A 17,956-nucleotide genomic window follows, 5' to 3' on the forward strand; every position below is an offset into this window, starting at 1 on the left:
TTGTGTTGACGCTCTTTTATTTTCACTAAAAATGTTAATGTATTAATATTTTTAATTTAATTTTTGAATATTTAAATTTTTGAAAAACAGAGAATTGAATTTACAAACTTATACGTTTAGTTTATCTTATAAATGAAAATTTAAAAAAAATTCAGCCAAAGTATACATTGTAATTACTTTTAAAATATTGAGAAATAAAATTAAATTTAAGATACATCTAATAAGATTCTTTGCGATTACGCAAATCATTGATAAATTCACTAGTTTGAAAAAGGGAGGTCACATTTTCAAGGCAAACCCGCGCTTTTCCCTGCATACCGAAAACCTCCACAAACAAATATTTTCCTGCTTATTACCCCTTTCTTTTGGAAAACAAAAAAGTTAAAGCCTTATTCAATCTTTTTTCTGGGTATTCTTCTTTGTCCCTTACTTTTCTGAAGAACTATATTAGTATCTTTTTGTAAAAAGTCCATGTCTTTGGATGTTGGTTAACAAATATCGTTATTGGCCATCGTTAGTTTATCCTTTTTAATAAATGATATATTTTGGGGTTTTAAATTTAAATCAATGGTTGCTTTTTGATAAAATTATTTGCTTTGAATTGTTCTCTGGTTCTTCCTTTGACAACTATTTCAGGTCGAATTTGATTTAGAATTGGAGTCTGAGTTGTTGGAATTTTGTATTAAAAATATTGTTCACTTACTTGTTCCTCTGTCACTCCGTCTTTGACCCTTTCAAGCATATTTTTTGGCATATTACTCTCTGTCTCAATTGCTTTATTCAGATACCCTTTCTTGTTCAATCTTTAGACAGTAACAATAATTGTTTACTCATTTTAATTGAATTCTTGATTCATCAATTTTTTGAAGCTTTGTTAATCTAACTGGATGGAGGTATCTACAGTTGAGGATGGAGACATGTCCAAATTAAAGGCCCTTGATGAAAAGAATATGGATAAAAACACAAGTAGCAATGATATGATTTTCCGGGCTGACAAAATTGATTTGAAAAGTTTGGATGTTCAATTGGAGAAGCACTTGAATAGGATTTGCTCAAGCAACGTGGAGAATCAAAACCAAAGGCCAAGGGAAGTGTGGGAGATTGATCCTTCAAAGTTGCAAATAAGGTATCTTGTAGCTCAGGGAACCTAAGGTACTGTTTATCGAGGTACTTATCACAATCAAGATGTTGCAGGTAACGCGTCTTTCCCTATGTAGGATTGTTTTGAGAATGATGTATGTATCTGAGAAATCATGTCACCAAGATTGTTGACAAACTGCAATCTTTTTTTTGCATGTTTATACTCACTAGCTGTACAATTAGCATCATATTTTAAAGATCATATAGTACCATAATGACCTTCTTATTGATGAGCTTATGATATTTGAGGTGAACTTTTGAGTTAAAGATGGATAGGACAATAGTTTCACTTTGACAAATAGAGTGCATACATTCGGATGAGTTTGCCATTTGACAGAATTTTACTTAAAGATGGATAGATCAGTGATTGGACTAACTTGGATCTACTTATTTTGAGTGTGTTAATTTTGTTGAAAAAAGATGCGACCCGTTAATGTAGATACTTGAGCAAATTCTCCAACATCTTTCAGGGAATTTGTGCAACACAGTTGTAAGACTTTCTTATGTAATATTATTTGTGCAGTGAAGCTGTTGGATTGGGGAGAGGATGGTATAACCTCTGCTGCAGAAACTATTGCTCTGCGGGCATCATTTCAGCAGGAGGTTACTGTTTGGCAAAAGCTTGACCATCCAAATGTTGGGTTTAATTGATAGGTTGAATGGGAAATTGAGGGAAAAAGAAGTGGAGAGGAAATGATATGTTCTCTCTTGATTTATTAAATAAGCTTTGGTCCCACATAAGTGGTGGAAATGAAAAGTCTCCTACTTAAAAGTAGAAGCACTCCTTCATGTTGCTAAAGGGTCAAGAAGAGGGTCTCCCCTCGCGCCATCGTCGTCGTCGCTCGCTCGGCTCGGCTACGGCTACGGATCTTTTTGGACCAAATTTTCTTTAAATTTTAATTAATTAATATTATTTATTTATTTAATTCGGATTTGGATTTGGATTTGGATTTGGATTTGGATTCGGATTTGGATTTGGATTTGGATTTGGATTTGGATTTGGTCAATTGATATGATTGATTGATAATCTTTTTGGACCAAATTTTCTTTAAATTTTAATTAATTAATATTATTTATTTATTTAATTAATTAAGTGAGAAAAAAAAATCCTGACCCGCGACCCGCGACCCGTTTCTTTCCCGGATTAATTTAAAATTTCCCTCCGTTTTTTCCAACGGATTTTTGAATGGTTGCAACCTTGTCCGAAAAGTTGCAAACCTTCTCAACAGGCAAACCTTTTCCCAACAGGTGCCTTTTCTGAAAAGGTGTAAACAGTCTATATATATATCTGTTAATCTTTAGAATGTTCCATACGAAATTCTGAACATACCATCTTCTTCTTCTTCTTTCTGCACTTCCTAAAATCGTGTGATATACATCCTTCAAGTGGTTCGCAGTCATCAAAGATTTGCAGTACCTCTACTTTGGTGAGTAAATCGTTCTATCCTGGGAGGAAAAATTCCAAAACCTCGGGTACTTTGAGGGGAATAATTTCCTTAAGGACACACTGTGCATTCAGTGGGCTCGATTCTGTTTCTGCATTAATTTTTCAGATTCTGTGTTTTATTACCTTTACTTGTTATTACTGGTTTTAATATTTACAATACAGTTTACTAACACCAAATGTTACTAAAGTACATATTTTTCTTCTCTATTGTTGTGCTGTTCAACATTTAATTATCAATCTACTGCAACAATTGTAGATTAACACATGCTCACAGTTTTATATTTTGTATGATGTTTATCTCATTTACTCATGCTTCCAAATTTTATTTGATATCATTTTCATTTTCAGTTTGTGGGTGCTTCTATGGGAACCTCAAATCTTAAGATTCCTTCAAAGAATCCTTCTGAGGGTTACACCACACTTCCTTCTTGGGTTTGTTGTGTACTTGTGGAATTCCTCCCTGGAGGAACATTGAAAAACTACTTGTACAAAAACAGGAAAAGGAAACTTCCCTTTTTGATTGTCATTCAACTTGCTTTGGATCTGTCTAGGGGGTAAGTGTCTTTTTCTAACATTATTGAGTTGGTCATTATATTGGATGATATTTGTTTTCCTCTTGAATTTGTAGGTTGAGCTATTTGCATTCGCAAAAGATTGTACATCGTGATGTGAAGGCTGAAAATATGTTGTTGGATATGGGTAGAACTCTAAAAATTGCTGATTTTGGGGTTGCTCGTGTTGAGGCACAAAATCCTCAGGACATGACTGGTGAAACTGGAACTCTTGGATATATGGCTCCAGAGGTATACATATTCTTTTACAAGAAATGCAGGATTTGCTATGAATGTCTGACATGATGCTATCATGTCACATCATATCATCATTGGTTTACCCTCTCTTTTACTTGTAATGTTTGATATCTGCAATCCTTTTTTACTTTTTATTTAGGAAGTAATCTTTTGTATCCACAGAAAATCCAATTCTTCTGATGTACTACTTAAACAGACTTGATGGGAAGCCCTATAACAGAAAATGTGATGTGTACAGCTTTGGTATTTGCTTATGGGAGATTTATTGCTGTGATCTTCCTTATCCAGATCTTAGCTTTGCTGAAGTTTCTTCTGCAGTTGTCAGACAGGTTCGCCTGTTGTTCATGCCATCATTTTCCCTGTATATTTTTGTTCTTTCTTGCATCTGCCGAGTTCGGCATAAGGCAGAGTGTTGTTGTCTGAAGCAGTCTTTGACCACGGGTCAAACGTCTATGTGCGCAGCTCTAGTAGGCTGTCAAATACATTTATATTACATGAAATGAGGTCCTATGTAGGTTCTTGTTTTATGTATCATTCAGATATTGAGTGAACCAAGATAGAACTTTCCATGTCAAGTCTGACAAAAGTCAAGAATATAGCTTCTCAAATTTCCTATTATACTTCGCAAGTCACAGTTATAAAACTGTGTGGTTACTGATATATTGGCTTTTCTTTGTAGCTTGACTCGATATGATGTATTCTTATAATGTATTTAATTTTTCAAATCCAAGTGTTTAAGTAATCCGAATTTTCAAGTAGAAAATTCATGTCCCTAACCTTATATTTGTTCCAATGCAATTATTCTTGGATAGATGGTCACACATTTTAACTTAACTTGCCAGCACTTTTTTCGAAGGAGTGGTTGCTTCCTTCTACTATTATTAGCCATTAGGTCCATGTCATGCTGGTTTAACTACACATAATTTCTTTGACACTATTCCTTCAAGTATTCAACCCTTTAAAACTAGAACAATAATTTGTTTTTTTGCTTGAGGTTGCGTTGTTATAGTGATCATTTTCGACTAGCTGCTTGCATGTGGATCATTTACATAGTGCCACCTTTCATTATGTTTGCTCCAAAACACACATATGGGTTGCTTTCTCCTTAATGATTCACTTTATTTAAAACCTTATTCTTGCAGAATTTGTGACCAGAGATTCCCCGATGTTGTCCAAGTTCTCTATGCAATGTGATGAAGAAATGTTGGGATGGAAATCCACAAAAGCGACCTGAAATGGACGAGGTAGTAAGATTATTAGAAGCAATCGATACGAGCAAAGGAGGAGGGATGATACCTGAAGATGTAGCTAGTAGCTGTATCTGCTTTCGTCCAATCAGGGGTCCATAATTTTCCGTAGTTTATATTTGCTCCCTTTGTCTAAATCAACGATATTGTACAATCAATTAGAAGGCAAGCAATACTTGTTGAAATTGTGCTTTTGGGTTATTGACTTGTCCAACAAATGAGAGCTGTTCTTGGAAGAAAAGGCTGTGAATTGTTACTCTTGGATGTATCTTAATTAGTGTAGAATAACCTTTGATAATTGATTCATGAGTAACAGCATGGTCCTACCAATTTGCTCTAGTGTCATAATGGTTCTTTGTCTATTCTACTATTCATAAATGTACTTGTGCAATATTATATCTCCTTTTTCTAAATGAATATGAAGATGATTTGAATAAGGGAAAGGGGATTGTTATAGAATATAAAGGTGCTATGTCATATTAGTTTATTCTGAATTCATTATTTTCTGAAAGTTCTTTCTGAATTCAAGACGCTGACGCCGACGCTTCCTACCAATGAGTAGAGATGGCATCAGGAGCGGGTTTAGTCTTTAACCCGCAAAGACAACTCTCTTCACCCCGCATAGAAAAACCTCATTTTAATGACTAGTTTTTCTTTGAATATATAAGAAGAAAATTACCCAAGGTTAGAGATGACAAATGGATGAGTTGGATTGAATTTGAACGGAATAAATTGAGTTAAAAGTCCATTTGGATTGACTTATAAGTTGCTTTTAAGCTATTTTCATTTTGAAATTTTTACATAAATAAACCTTTTTAGAATAATAATTATTTTTGTAGGATATTTTTATTTTATTAGTCTATAACATATTTACTTTAATTAATAACTAAAATCACCTTATTTCTCTCCTCATTTTGTCTTCTCCTTCTCCTTCAACCCCTCTCTCTCCTTTTCCGGCCAGTTTCTGACGTCGGAGATGGCTTCTTCGACGAAAAAAACAACGAACAACAATCTCCTAAATTTTCATTTTCCGTTCTCACCTCCATAACACCATCAAATAGAAAATCATGGATATTGTTAGAGCTAATTCTTTGGAGTAATATAGATGAATCTAAAGAACTGGGAGGCATTTTTTTTGTTTTGGTGATCTAAAAATGAGAAATTAAAGAAGAGGTGATGATTTATTTTCTCTTCTGTTATGGCTGTGTGTGGTATAATTAAGTCGTATATATACAACAACAACAACAACAACAACAACAACAAACCCAGTATAATCCCATCATGTGGGGTTTGGGGAGGGTAGAGTGTACACAGACCTAATCCCCACCTTGAAATGTAAGACAACTGTTTTCAAAAGACCCTCGGCTCAAGAGAGAAAAACAAGATAAAAGGTCAGATAGGGACAATCATATCGAAAACAAGATGAAAACAAGGGATAGCACAAGTGAGAAAGTCATAGTAGAATAGTACGGAAAGAAAGATGCATTAACTACTATAAATAAATAAGATAATCAAAGTACAACGGCCCCACACCTATAAACAACAATACAATGCAGAAATCAAATGACAATAAATAATGAGCAGAACTACAACTACTATGGTGTAAGGATAAGTCACCTAGCCTTTTATCCTAATCTGAGTCTTGCACAAAGGAAATTATAGTGCGCTAATGCTCCTACTAATAGGGAAGAATAACGAGACTATGTACTAGCCTTCTACCCTAATGTGGGTCCTCCATGCCCTCTTATCTAAGGTCATGTCCCCGATAAGCTGTAACTGCACCATGTCCTATATTAAACCTCTCCCCAATATTTCTTTGGCCTACCCCTACCTCTTCTGAAACCATCTATGGCCAACCTCTCACACCTCCTCACTGGGGCATCTGTCTCTCTCCTTTTTACATGCCCAAACCATCTTAGTCGCATTTTCTGCATCTTGTCTTCCACCGAGGCCACTCCTACCTTATCCCAAATAACCTCATTTCTAATCCTGTCACTCCTGGTATGCCTACACATCCATCTCAACATTCTCATCTCGGTTACTTTCATCTTTTAAATGTGAGAGACCTTTACTGGCCAACACTCTGCCCCATATAACATAGCCGATCTAACTACCACTTTGTAGAACTTGCCCTTAAGTTGTGGTGGCACCTTCCTATCACATAGCACACCGGGAGTGAGCCTCCATTTCATCCACCCTGCCCCAATACGATGTGTGACATCATCATCAATCTCCCCGCTGCCTTGTATGATAGACCCAAGGTACTTGAAACTACTTTTCTTTTGGATGGCCTGGTCACCAAGCCTAACTTCCACGCCAATCTCCTGAGGTGTTCACTAAACTTGCACTCTAAGTACTCTGTCTTGGTCCTACTCAGCTTAAACTCTTTAGACTCCAAGGTATGTCTCCAATCCTCCAGCTTAGCGTTAACTCCACTACGAGTCTCATCGATCAGCACTATGTCATCCACAAAAAACATACACCATGACATCTCACCTTGAATTTGTCGCGTTAATCCATCCATCACCAAGGCAAATAAAAATGGACTAAGGGCTGATTCTTGATGCAACCCCATCACAACTGGGAAGTGCTCTGAGTCCCCTCCTACTGTCCTTACCCTGGTTTTGGCACCCTCGTACATATCTTTGATTACCCTAATGTACACCATAGGTACACCTTTAGCCTCCAAACATCTCCATAGTATCTCTTGTGGAACTTTATCGTAAGCCTTTTCTAGATCGATGAATACCATATGCAAGTCCCTCTTCCTTTCCCTATACTGCTCCACCAATCTCCTCATCAGGTGGATGGCTTTTGTAGTTGAGCATCCCGGCATAAATCTGAACTGGTTCTCTGAAATAGACAGCCTCTCCTAACCCTCAGCTCCACCACTCTTTCCCACACTTTCATAGTATGGCTTAGAAGCTTGATACCTCTATAGTTGTTGCAGCTTTGGATATCCCCTTTGTTTTTGTATAGAGGGATTATTACGCTCGACCTCCATTCTTTGGGCATCTTTTTTGTCTTAAAGATGACATTAAATAACCTAGTCAGCCACTCCAAACCTACCGAGCTCGCGCTCTTCTAAAATTCCCCAAAAATCTCATCAGATCTGTGAAAATAATCGGTTCATTTGTCCCTGGTTTTGGTTGGAAGTGTCATTTGTACTTCTCCCGCTTATCCTACGCACAACACCCTTAACCTCTTCGATCGAAATACTCCTGCAATACCCAAAATCGTGAAGCCTCCCTGTATGTTCCAAATCTCCCAACACAATCTCTCTGTCCCTTTCTTAGTTCAAGAGTTTATGAAAGTACGACTGCCATCTCTGTTTACTGAGGGTCTCCTCTACCAATATTTTTCCATACTCGTCCTTAATGCACTTTACTTGATCCACATCGCGTGACCTTCGCTCCCGCACCCTGGCTAGCTTGAACAATTTTCAATTCCCGTCTTTCTCTTCTAGTTCATCATAAAGGCATTCAAAAAAAGTAATAAGAAAAGAGGTGGGGGTCCATGTGAGGTAATAAAATCATCATTTCCATAATATCCAATCCAAAAATAAATTTAAATTAGAATAATTAATTATTATTTGAAAAAAGGGAGAAAGAGAAAGAGAAAAAGAAAGAGAGAGAGAGAGGGGAAAATCGAACCAAAAATAGAGAAGAAGGAGAGAGAGAGGGGGGAAGAAAGAGAAAGAGAAAGAGGAGAGAGAAAGGAAAAAAGGAACAAAGAAAAGGAGAGAGAGAAGGGAAAGAAAGAAAAAAAATGTTATTTTTTTTTTACTATTTCTGGTAAAAAATAAAATTGTTATTTTTCATAAAGTTAAAACATATACTAAAATTCGTAATTAATGTTGTATACTATATTATTTAAGTAAATGAGCCTTTCATTTTTATGAGTGTTTGACTAGCCAATTTAAAGTCATTTTTTTATTCAAAATAAGCCCAAAAAAAATAATTAGATCTATTTGATTTAGCTTATCTAAAACAGCTTATAAGCTGAAAACAGTTTATAAGCCAAAAACTTAAGTTGGGCTACCCTACCATATTTTTTTTAGCTTATAAGTTGTTTTCAGCTTATAAGCTGTTTAAAATAGTTAAACCAAACAGACACTAAGTTAATAAATGAGACCCTCCCAAAAACTACTTGTTTTGAGATTGATTGGGCAAAAATGCGGATCATAATTCAATCTGTTCAATTTTTACTAAGTTTTAATAATTTTATTTCTTTTATAAATTTTAAAGCCTAATAAAATGATTTTTTTCTTTATTATCTCAATATATAATATATCAAATAATAAAATATTCATTGACAAGTATTTTGACAAGATTTTTCATAAGTTGATTTGGGCTCATATCAATTCAATTTTTAATGGATTGAAATGAGTTGAGTTAATAAATGGACGGGTTAACAACTGATCCAAACTTAAAAAGAATGATTAGATGGGTTGAGTTTGGTTTTGTCGCCCCTGCTTAAGGCCTATGACCTTATTGTTTATGCCAATAATTAAATTATTCCAAGTGCTCCTAATAATTTTTTCTCATGGAGTTCTTTCCTTTACAAAATTATTATGACCATCTCTAACAAATTTGATGCACTCAATTTCTTGTTACAAATGCATCTATTTATTAGCTTTGAATGTTTCGCCTTTTTTTTTTGACCTCATAATTTTTAATTGTCCAGTCAATTCTTATATTATAATGGTATCTAAATCATGTGCTTTAGATATAGCCTTCACTTTGTTTTCCTATGCATCTAGTAACATATCGACTTTTGAACAACCTTGCTAATGGGTAGGGGCATACAAGAAAAATTGACAAAACGCACCAAATTGATAATCGTCAAATCGAAAAAAAATTCAATTAGTGATTTGGTTTGACTTGATTTGGTATTAGAAAAAATAATCATAATTGATTTGATTTTAGCTAAAAAAAGTCAAATATATCAAACCAACCTGACATTACATGTATAAATGTTTAAAAATAATTTATACATAAAAGTATTTACTGTGATGTAAATAAAATATTTCTTAAACTTTTTCATAATTTTATCTTTTTATTTAAACACTAATGCTAACAAAAAACGTTCAACACGAAGAATGACAATGCTATATGATCCATCAATGATTAACACAATTGTTTGGAATGCTAGAGGTATCAATACCAAAGGAGTCATAGACAGACTAAAGTCACTCAAACATATCCATCAAACGTCCATCATTTCCATCCTAGAACCTTTTTCCAACAATGCTCATCTCCAAACCTTTAGAATCAACCTTGGTATGGATAAGTCCGTTTGCAATCCTAATGGCAAGATTTGGATCTTCTGGACTCAAGATGTTGATTGTAAAGTTATTGATGTTGACGACCAACAGATCACTTGCGAGATAAAACACGTAGAGCATCAAAATGCATTTCTCACGACTTTTGTTTATGGAAATGCAAAGATACTCTTAGAAGATCGCTTTGGGATAGGCTCCTGCACCACGCTTCCACTAACCTTCCTTGGTGCACAGTTGGGGACTTCAATGTCATCACCTCCATTACTGAGAAACTAGGTGGAATCCCTTACAACATACAAAAAAGCTTTGAGTTTATAAGCGTTATTGAAGCATGTGGCCTAACGGATTTGGGGTATCATGGCTCAGACTACACTTGGTGTAATCAACGAGATATGCATAAAAGAATATGGAAGCAACTCGATAGAGCTATGGTGTCCGATAATTGGTTAGCCGCTATGCCTCACACTTCAGTCACCCATCTTCCCTCTACTGGTTCTGACCATAACCCTTTACTAATAGAGATGAATGCTAGGCAGGATTCCGCTATTAAATATTTTAAATTCTTGAATTGTTGGGTGGATAACCCTACTTTTCTCGAAACTGTAGAGTCCTGTTGGGACAGACCCCTGACTGGGAATCCAATGTGGTCCTTCCACCAAAAAATGAAAAGGCTTTCCTCCACCCTTAGCAAATGGTCGCGAGTGGAATTTGGCGACATTTTTGCCAAGGTTAAGGAATATGAAGAATTGGTGAAAAGTGCCGAAAAAAATATGTTAGTGTCCAATAATGAAGAGAACAGGATGCAATTGCATGCTCTCAACGCCGAATACATCAGATTTCTTAAAATTGAAGAGAACATTCTCAAACAAAAAACTCAACTACATTGGTTCAAGGATGGAGATGCTAACACCAAGTATTTCCATGCTTTAATCCGTGGTAGGAGAAGGAGATTGTTCATTCACAAGGTTACCAACGAAGAAGGGGATTGGATTCAAGGCGACGAACACATTGCTAGAGCAGCATGCGATCATTTTCAGAAAATATTCACAAGTGATGAATCTCGGATTCCGGAGAACATCTTGAATTACGTTCCTAGAATGATCACAGATGCTCAGAATGAAAACCTTCAAGCCACGCCTACCATTGAAGAGTTGAAACAGGTAGTCTTCTCTATGAATCCTAACTCTGCAGCTGGTCCGGACGGTATGAATGGAAAATTCTTCCAAGCTTGCTGGGAGATTATTTCAGAGGACCTACTAGCAGTGGTTACTTCTTTCTTCGGAGGGTATGCTATGCCTAAGTTCTTTTCTCATGCTTGTTTGGTCTTGCTCCCAAAGGTAGATCACCCCAACACACTCTCTGACTATAGACCCATTAGTCTCAGTAACTTCACCAATAAGATCATATCAAAACTCATTTGCCTCAGGCTTGCTCCAATTCTCCCTGGTCTTATTTCTCTCAATTAGTCCGGGTTTGTAAAAGGAAGAAGCATCTCCGAAAATATCATGCTAGCACAGGAGATTATCCACGATATCCGAAAGCCTGTTATTGGCGAAAACGTGGTTATCAAGTTAGACATGGCCAAAACATATGATAGAGTCTCCTGGTCCTATACTTGTCTAGTACTGAGAAGGATGGGCTTCGGTGAGACCTTTATTGATATGATTTGGCGAATCATGTCTAACAATTGGTACTCCGTTATCGTTAATGGGTCTAGACATGGTTTTTTCCACTCCACCAGAGGGCTCAAACAAGGTGATCCTCTTTCTCCTGCCTTATTCATTTTGGGAGCGGAGGTGCTGTCCAGAATGTTGAATAGTCTTCATAATTACCACTTCTACCGTGGTTTTCATATGGAGAAAAGAGGCCCACAGATTAATCATTTGAGTTTTGCGGATGATGTTATCATCTTTTCCTCCGGAAGGAAGGAAATTCTCCAGATTATTATGAAGACCTTGACTCTGTATGAAAAGACATCAGGGCAGCTTATAAACAAGAATAAGAGCCACTTCATGATGCATCCCAATGCACTCCAAGACAATGTGGAAACGGTGAAACAGGTTACGGGTTTCACTCAGAAGCATAGTTCCATCACCTACTTAGGATGCCCTCTGTACATTGGCAGGCAGAGAGTCATGTACTACACGGACATGGTCTCTAAGGTTGTCAACAGAATTAGAGGGTGGCACTCCAAAATCCTCAGCTACGGCGGTAGAGCTACACTCGTGAAATACGTACTTCAGTCGCTCCCAATTCACCTTCTTTCGGCCATTACTCCCCCCCGTACTACTCTCAAACAGATTGAGAGAGTCACCGCTGATTTTTTCTGGGGGTGGAAGGATAACAAAAAAAATACCATTGGGCTTCATGGAAGAAACTTTGTTACCCTTATGACGAAGGAGGTATTGGGTTGAGGAGAACTACAGATGTGTGCAAATCTCTCCAGTTAAAGCAATGGTGGATCTTTAGAGCTAAACCAACATTGTGGGGTGATTTTCTTAGAGCCAAATACTGTCAAAGAGCGAATCCCATCATCAAAAAATTCCATACTGGCCAGTCGCTTGTGTGGAAACACATGATGCACAACAAACACATTGCCGAACCTCACATTCAATGGAGGCTTCACTCGGGTTCGTGCTGTTTTTGGTGGGACGATTGGCTAGGTATCGGACCCTTAGCCAACTATAGGCAGGAGTTGGGAAGAGCAAACAATGCGAGGGTGGCTGATTTTTGTATAGATGGCCAATGGAACATCGATATGCTAAATCATTTGGCACCAGTGCAGCTCGTTCCTCTCATTACTTCTTCCACACTTCAGCTGCAAGGAAACACACCGGATCAGGCCATTTGGAAGCTGAATACCAATGGGAACTTCACATGTTCCTCGGCATGGCAGCTTGTGAGGGAACACCGGACCAAGACACTTTCCGACCATTACACTTGGCACAAAAACATCCCCTTTAAATGCTCTTTTTTGTTGTGGAGGGCTTTTAGAGGCAAGCTGCCAACAGAGGAAAAGATCACTGCATTTGGCTATGTTTCCACACCATGCTATTGCTGCCACAGTCCAGGTCCGGACACCATAGAGCACATTTTCAGCACTGGCCATTTCGCTAGGAATATTTGGCACTACTTCTCAAATTCCCTAGGCATAAGGCATGAAGCCACACCCCTCAAACCTCTTGTTATGAGCTGGTGGCTTCGCAAGTACCGCACAGAAGCTCACAAACTTATCCTCCATTCCACCCCAATATTTATATGTTGGAATTTGTGGAAGAATAGGTGCGCGAGCAAATACGGGGGGAAGAGTTCTAGCTTGGCGAGAGTGAAATTTGCAGTTTTCAAGGACATCTCAAATCTTCTTAGAGTCGCGTACCCCTATATCCATTGGCCCTCGAACTGGATCCACACCATCTCCTACATAGATAAGTGTACTCATGAGATGAAGATCACCCAAGTCTCGTGGATTAAGCCACAACTCGATTTCGTCAAGCTGAACACTGACGGCAGCGCGTTGGGTAATCCGGGGGCAATTGGGGGGGGGAGGGTGGCATCTTAAGAGATCACATGGGTAAATTCATCTTCGCCTACGCCATACCGTTAGGGGAGGGAACCAACAATCAAGCTGAACTAGAGGCGGCAGTTTATGGGCTTAAATGGTGCATTCAACAGGGTTTTCAGCACGTTATCTTAGAAGTTGACTCGGAGTTGCTCACTAAATGGATCAATTATCAGACTAAACCTCCGTGGAGCCTTCACCAGGTAACTCAGGACCTTGTTGGTATTTCCAAATTATTTGTTCGCTTTTCTTGCAGGCATGTATACAGGGAGGCAAACTTCACTGCGGATGCTCTCTCCAAGAACAGTCACACTCTTACCACTCCAGGCCACTACACCACCCTCCAGCAGCTACCTCGTGGTACTCGAGGTTACTACATGCTAGATAGAGTCGGTTTACCCAGCTTCAGACGGAGGAAGACCAAACGGATTAAAAAGCCTCCATGATCTACTATTTAGTGTTGCATCCTTGGATTGAGCACCCAATTGCAGTGTTTGTGATTTTCCATGTTATATCTTAGCCATGTTATTTGATGTTCATCGTCTATGCTAATTTTATTGTATATATAGCATTTATGAGGATTCATCCCCATTTTTATTTAGATTTTTCCTTTATTTTATGTAAAGGGAGAGTCTCCCTTATTTATGCTTTCCTAGTTTCTTTGTATCGAGAGGAGTCATTTCCTTTAGGTGCATAGTTTCTAGGTTTTCTTTTCATGTGCTTGTATCGGGGATGAGTTGGCTGCCCTTAGTAGGATGGTCGGCTTATGAACCACCATAGGATTGGAGGTTAGGTCTATGTCCCCCTCCGTGTATTTTTCTGTTTTTATGTATAATACAGCTTGGGGGTGAGCGGCTCAACCCCTGGCCGCGCACGAGAGGTGGGAGCCTCGTGTAAGGTCTGTTCCCAAAAAAAAAAAAAAAAACAATGCTATATGATATTTATTCTTTATCCTTGCACTTGTTTGGACAATTAAAGCACATAATCTAATTTTTAAAAAAATATTGAGTCATGTAATTAACATTTATTAGACTTATTTTAGCGTGACTTAGTACTTTTAAATTAGGAGAAGGAGAAAAAAAGAAGAGAGTTTCAAAAACAGCTAAGACTAGAAATATAAGTATGCTCCTTTGCTAGTCTTATATATATATATATATATATATATATATATAAAAAAAAGAGGATCCTTAAGCTGGTGATGTGGCGCCACACCAGCGCAAGATCCTCAATTATCTTTTACAACTATTTTTTCTCAATTTTCTAGGAGAAAATAAAGTCCCTTAAAATAAAAACACCACTTTAGCAAAACCCTCTATAATTTCTGTCGCTCTACTCCATGCCCTTACTTTCTCTATAAAATGTTTTGAAACGTTGCGTATTAAATTACTTTCAACCAATGTCAAATGTGACTTCTCCCATTCTTCACTTTATATCAATGGCTTCCATCTTTCCTTAACTCTAAACTCCTCCTCCTCCACACAAATCTTGGGCTGTCATGGTTCTCTCTCTAATAGTTTTGCTTTTGAAGTTCATATTTTTTGCTTGATTTCATCGCAATTCTTCATCTTCTTGCTTGATATCTTTGTTCTAATACACAATTAGTTCTGATTATTCTCCTTTTTGTAATTACCGGCAACCAAAACTGTGAACCCAAAAGTATAATGAAGATTATTGACTTTTACATTATATATATAGTCTTTTGGTGGATAAGTTACTCTTATGCGTAGTGCTTAATTGAATATAGAGAAAATTAAACTTGTTTTGTTTCATCTTTGGAGATTTTTTTCTCCATTTTTGGGACAAGAGCGAAGGTATGTTAAAGGATTATCTCGAAACTTTATTATTATATTCTTTTGTTGTTTATAACTTTTTGTTGTTAGTGCTTAACTTAGATCTGTTTTGTTTCACCCCCCAAAGGAAGTTTTTCTTCTTTGTTTTCTTTATTTTTCATGGGAATACGAGCCAAAAATTAAGATTTTTACTATTGTATTTTGGAACTTTTATATGGTCTTTTGGTTAATAAGGTGATGGATCACGATTTCTACTATTGTTTGATTGCCATTTGAATATTAGCCTTTGTTATTCTTTTCTCCCTGCATTTACAATGCCCCGTAATTTGATCTCAAATCAAGGTTAATATTTTCTATTTAGATGCTCTTATTATTTTTGTAAGAAAAATATGATCTTATATTATAATTTTCTAATGTTAATTAATCATCAATTGACCTATTTATTTTGTCATATCAATTTTAAATTATTGATGTTATGTTTACTTTTGGAGAAATTACACATCAATTGACCTCTTCACGTTTGTTATATCAACTTCTTGAATTGTTAATGCTCTTGATATTGTATTTTGAATTTGATTATATGTCTAAGACTGCTTCAATGACGAATGGAATAGTCTATGTCTATGACTTGGGATGTATGAGAATGTCAGGAACCAAAAACTGAGGTCATGATGACACACATCTAAAATTCTATCACGATGTGTAACTCAAAAAGTAAAACTATACAAGACTCCCAAAGGGGAGTCAGGCCACAAATAAACGAAATATAAAGGGACAACAAAGGAATTATTCCAAAACCTAGCATCATAAGTTTAAGAGCATCTAATAGAAATTTGAGTTTGAATACACAATATAAGTCTCCAAATATAGTAAAGACTGGAAATGAAAGATGGACTAGCGGCCATCTGGATCCCAAGATCTCACCACTGGTCCAATATTGGAATATCCGCTAGAACTCAACTGTCGCGCTGGATACTCTGACTAGAATCTGCATCAAAAGGGACACAGAAGTAGGGGTGAGTACAACCCACACGACTCAGTAGGTTTAACCGACCGAGTAATAGGAATTAATCAAACTTATGAAATAAACTAAGAAACGCTTCCACCTGCACTTAGGAAAGTCCCACTCCGGCTATGTTGCAACCAATATATATAGAACGATGCGATTAAAGTAAACACAGATATAGTTCAATATTACAGTTAATTAGATAGGTCGAATGTCATAGATATCGATGCGATACAATGCAGTATGATGATGTGATGATATGGTGGGATCAAGGCTATCGCACAACTTGTCGTATACACCTGCTCTGCTGAGCTGAGTACCAAGTAGGACCCATGGGGGTCTTGTAGATGATATACCTTATCACAATCTCAAGGTATCAACTAACTCACCACCCAACTCGTGGCCAAGGACTTATGATACTAATATCTCATCCGCTTGCCACCTATCTCTTGGTCAAGGATATAAAAAGGTGTCACATTTGCTTTCTCAAAAAGAGTTTCCATACTTCTCAACTTCCCAATGATCAATGCCATGATAAATGAGGATGGATGTAATCACAGCGCATAAGGAATAGATGCAATATTCAACTCAACATGTAATACAACGTTTAAAGTTATCAAAACTTAACCTAAGCATGATATTCACCGTCAATAGATAGTAGTGGGAATGAAGTACCTCAAATTAAGTGTTCACACATTTTTGATAATATTTCAATACTCATGTATGCTCAAAAACCCTAACTCAATCCCTCAGGCGGGTATTTCAAGTCAAATAATCTCCTCAAGCCTCTCTCACAGGCAAATCATGAATCACATATGCTCAAAACAGATAAGTTAGCAAATAAGGCCCCCACATGGGCTACACAATGCAAATAAGCCCCCAAGTAGGCATCACAATATAAATAAGCCCCCTCACAGGCATCTCAAATTGAACTATCAATCCCAATTTACACTACGACCCCCTCCCAAAGTCTACAACATAGAATTTGACTAATCACCCCAACTCAGCCCCAAGAAGGATAGCCAAACCTCCTTCAATTATCCAAATCGCACTCGAACTCTTTTACTGGATGATCAACCCTCAAATTTATTGTATGAATTGCTAACCCACTATCAACAATGAAATATACACATCATAAGGATTCCAATGACACCCATATTAATAGGTTTCAGAATCAAGGGTAAAATAGTCCAAAAATCAATTAATTTCAAAAAGGGTCGAATCTGGAAATTTCTTATAAAATCACATTCTACTAATAATAAGGATCTCATGATTGAAAAACCCATAAAAATAGAGTACAAAATGAGCTAGAAATCACCATTTTCCTTAATTTCGGGTTATGGAAGAAAACAAGAAATTTAGAGTTTGAAACTAAAGATTAGGAGTTGAAATCATGATATAAATGATGGAGTATGAAAGATTTTGATGAAATTTTACTTACTCAACGCAATTACTTGAAGAATTATCTCATAAATTGCCCCACCGATCTCAAGAACTCCAAAAATTGTGAAAATGGGGTTTTCCCCAATATTTCACTATACAAGTGAAATTTGTTCTTCGCGAACACAGAGACTTTACTCCGCGAACGCGGAGAAAACGGAGGTGGCTCTCTACAAATGTAGTGAATAGTGCTGCAAACATGGTGAATAGTGCTTCGAACACAGACCACAAGAA

General features: G+C 37.0%; 1 pseudogene; it reads left to right on the forward strand.

The window, feature by feature from the left end:
- The first annotated feature begins 584 nt into the window (after positions 1–584).
- On the forward strand, positions 585–4,982 carry LOC129877375 (serine/threonine-protein kinase STY13-like; annotated as a pseudogene).
- Positions 4,983–17,956: the final 12,974 nt, after the last annotated feature.

The sequence above is a fragment of the Solanum dulcamara genome, chromosome 12 (assembly GCF_947179165.1).
Source record: "Solanum dulcamara chromosome 12, daSolDulc1.2, whole genome shotgun sequence".
Taxonomy (NCBI): Eukaryota; Viridiplantae; Streptophyta; class Magnoliopsida; order Solanales; family Solanaceae; genus Solanum; species Solanum dulcamara.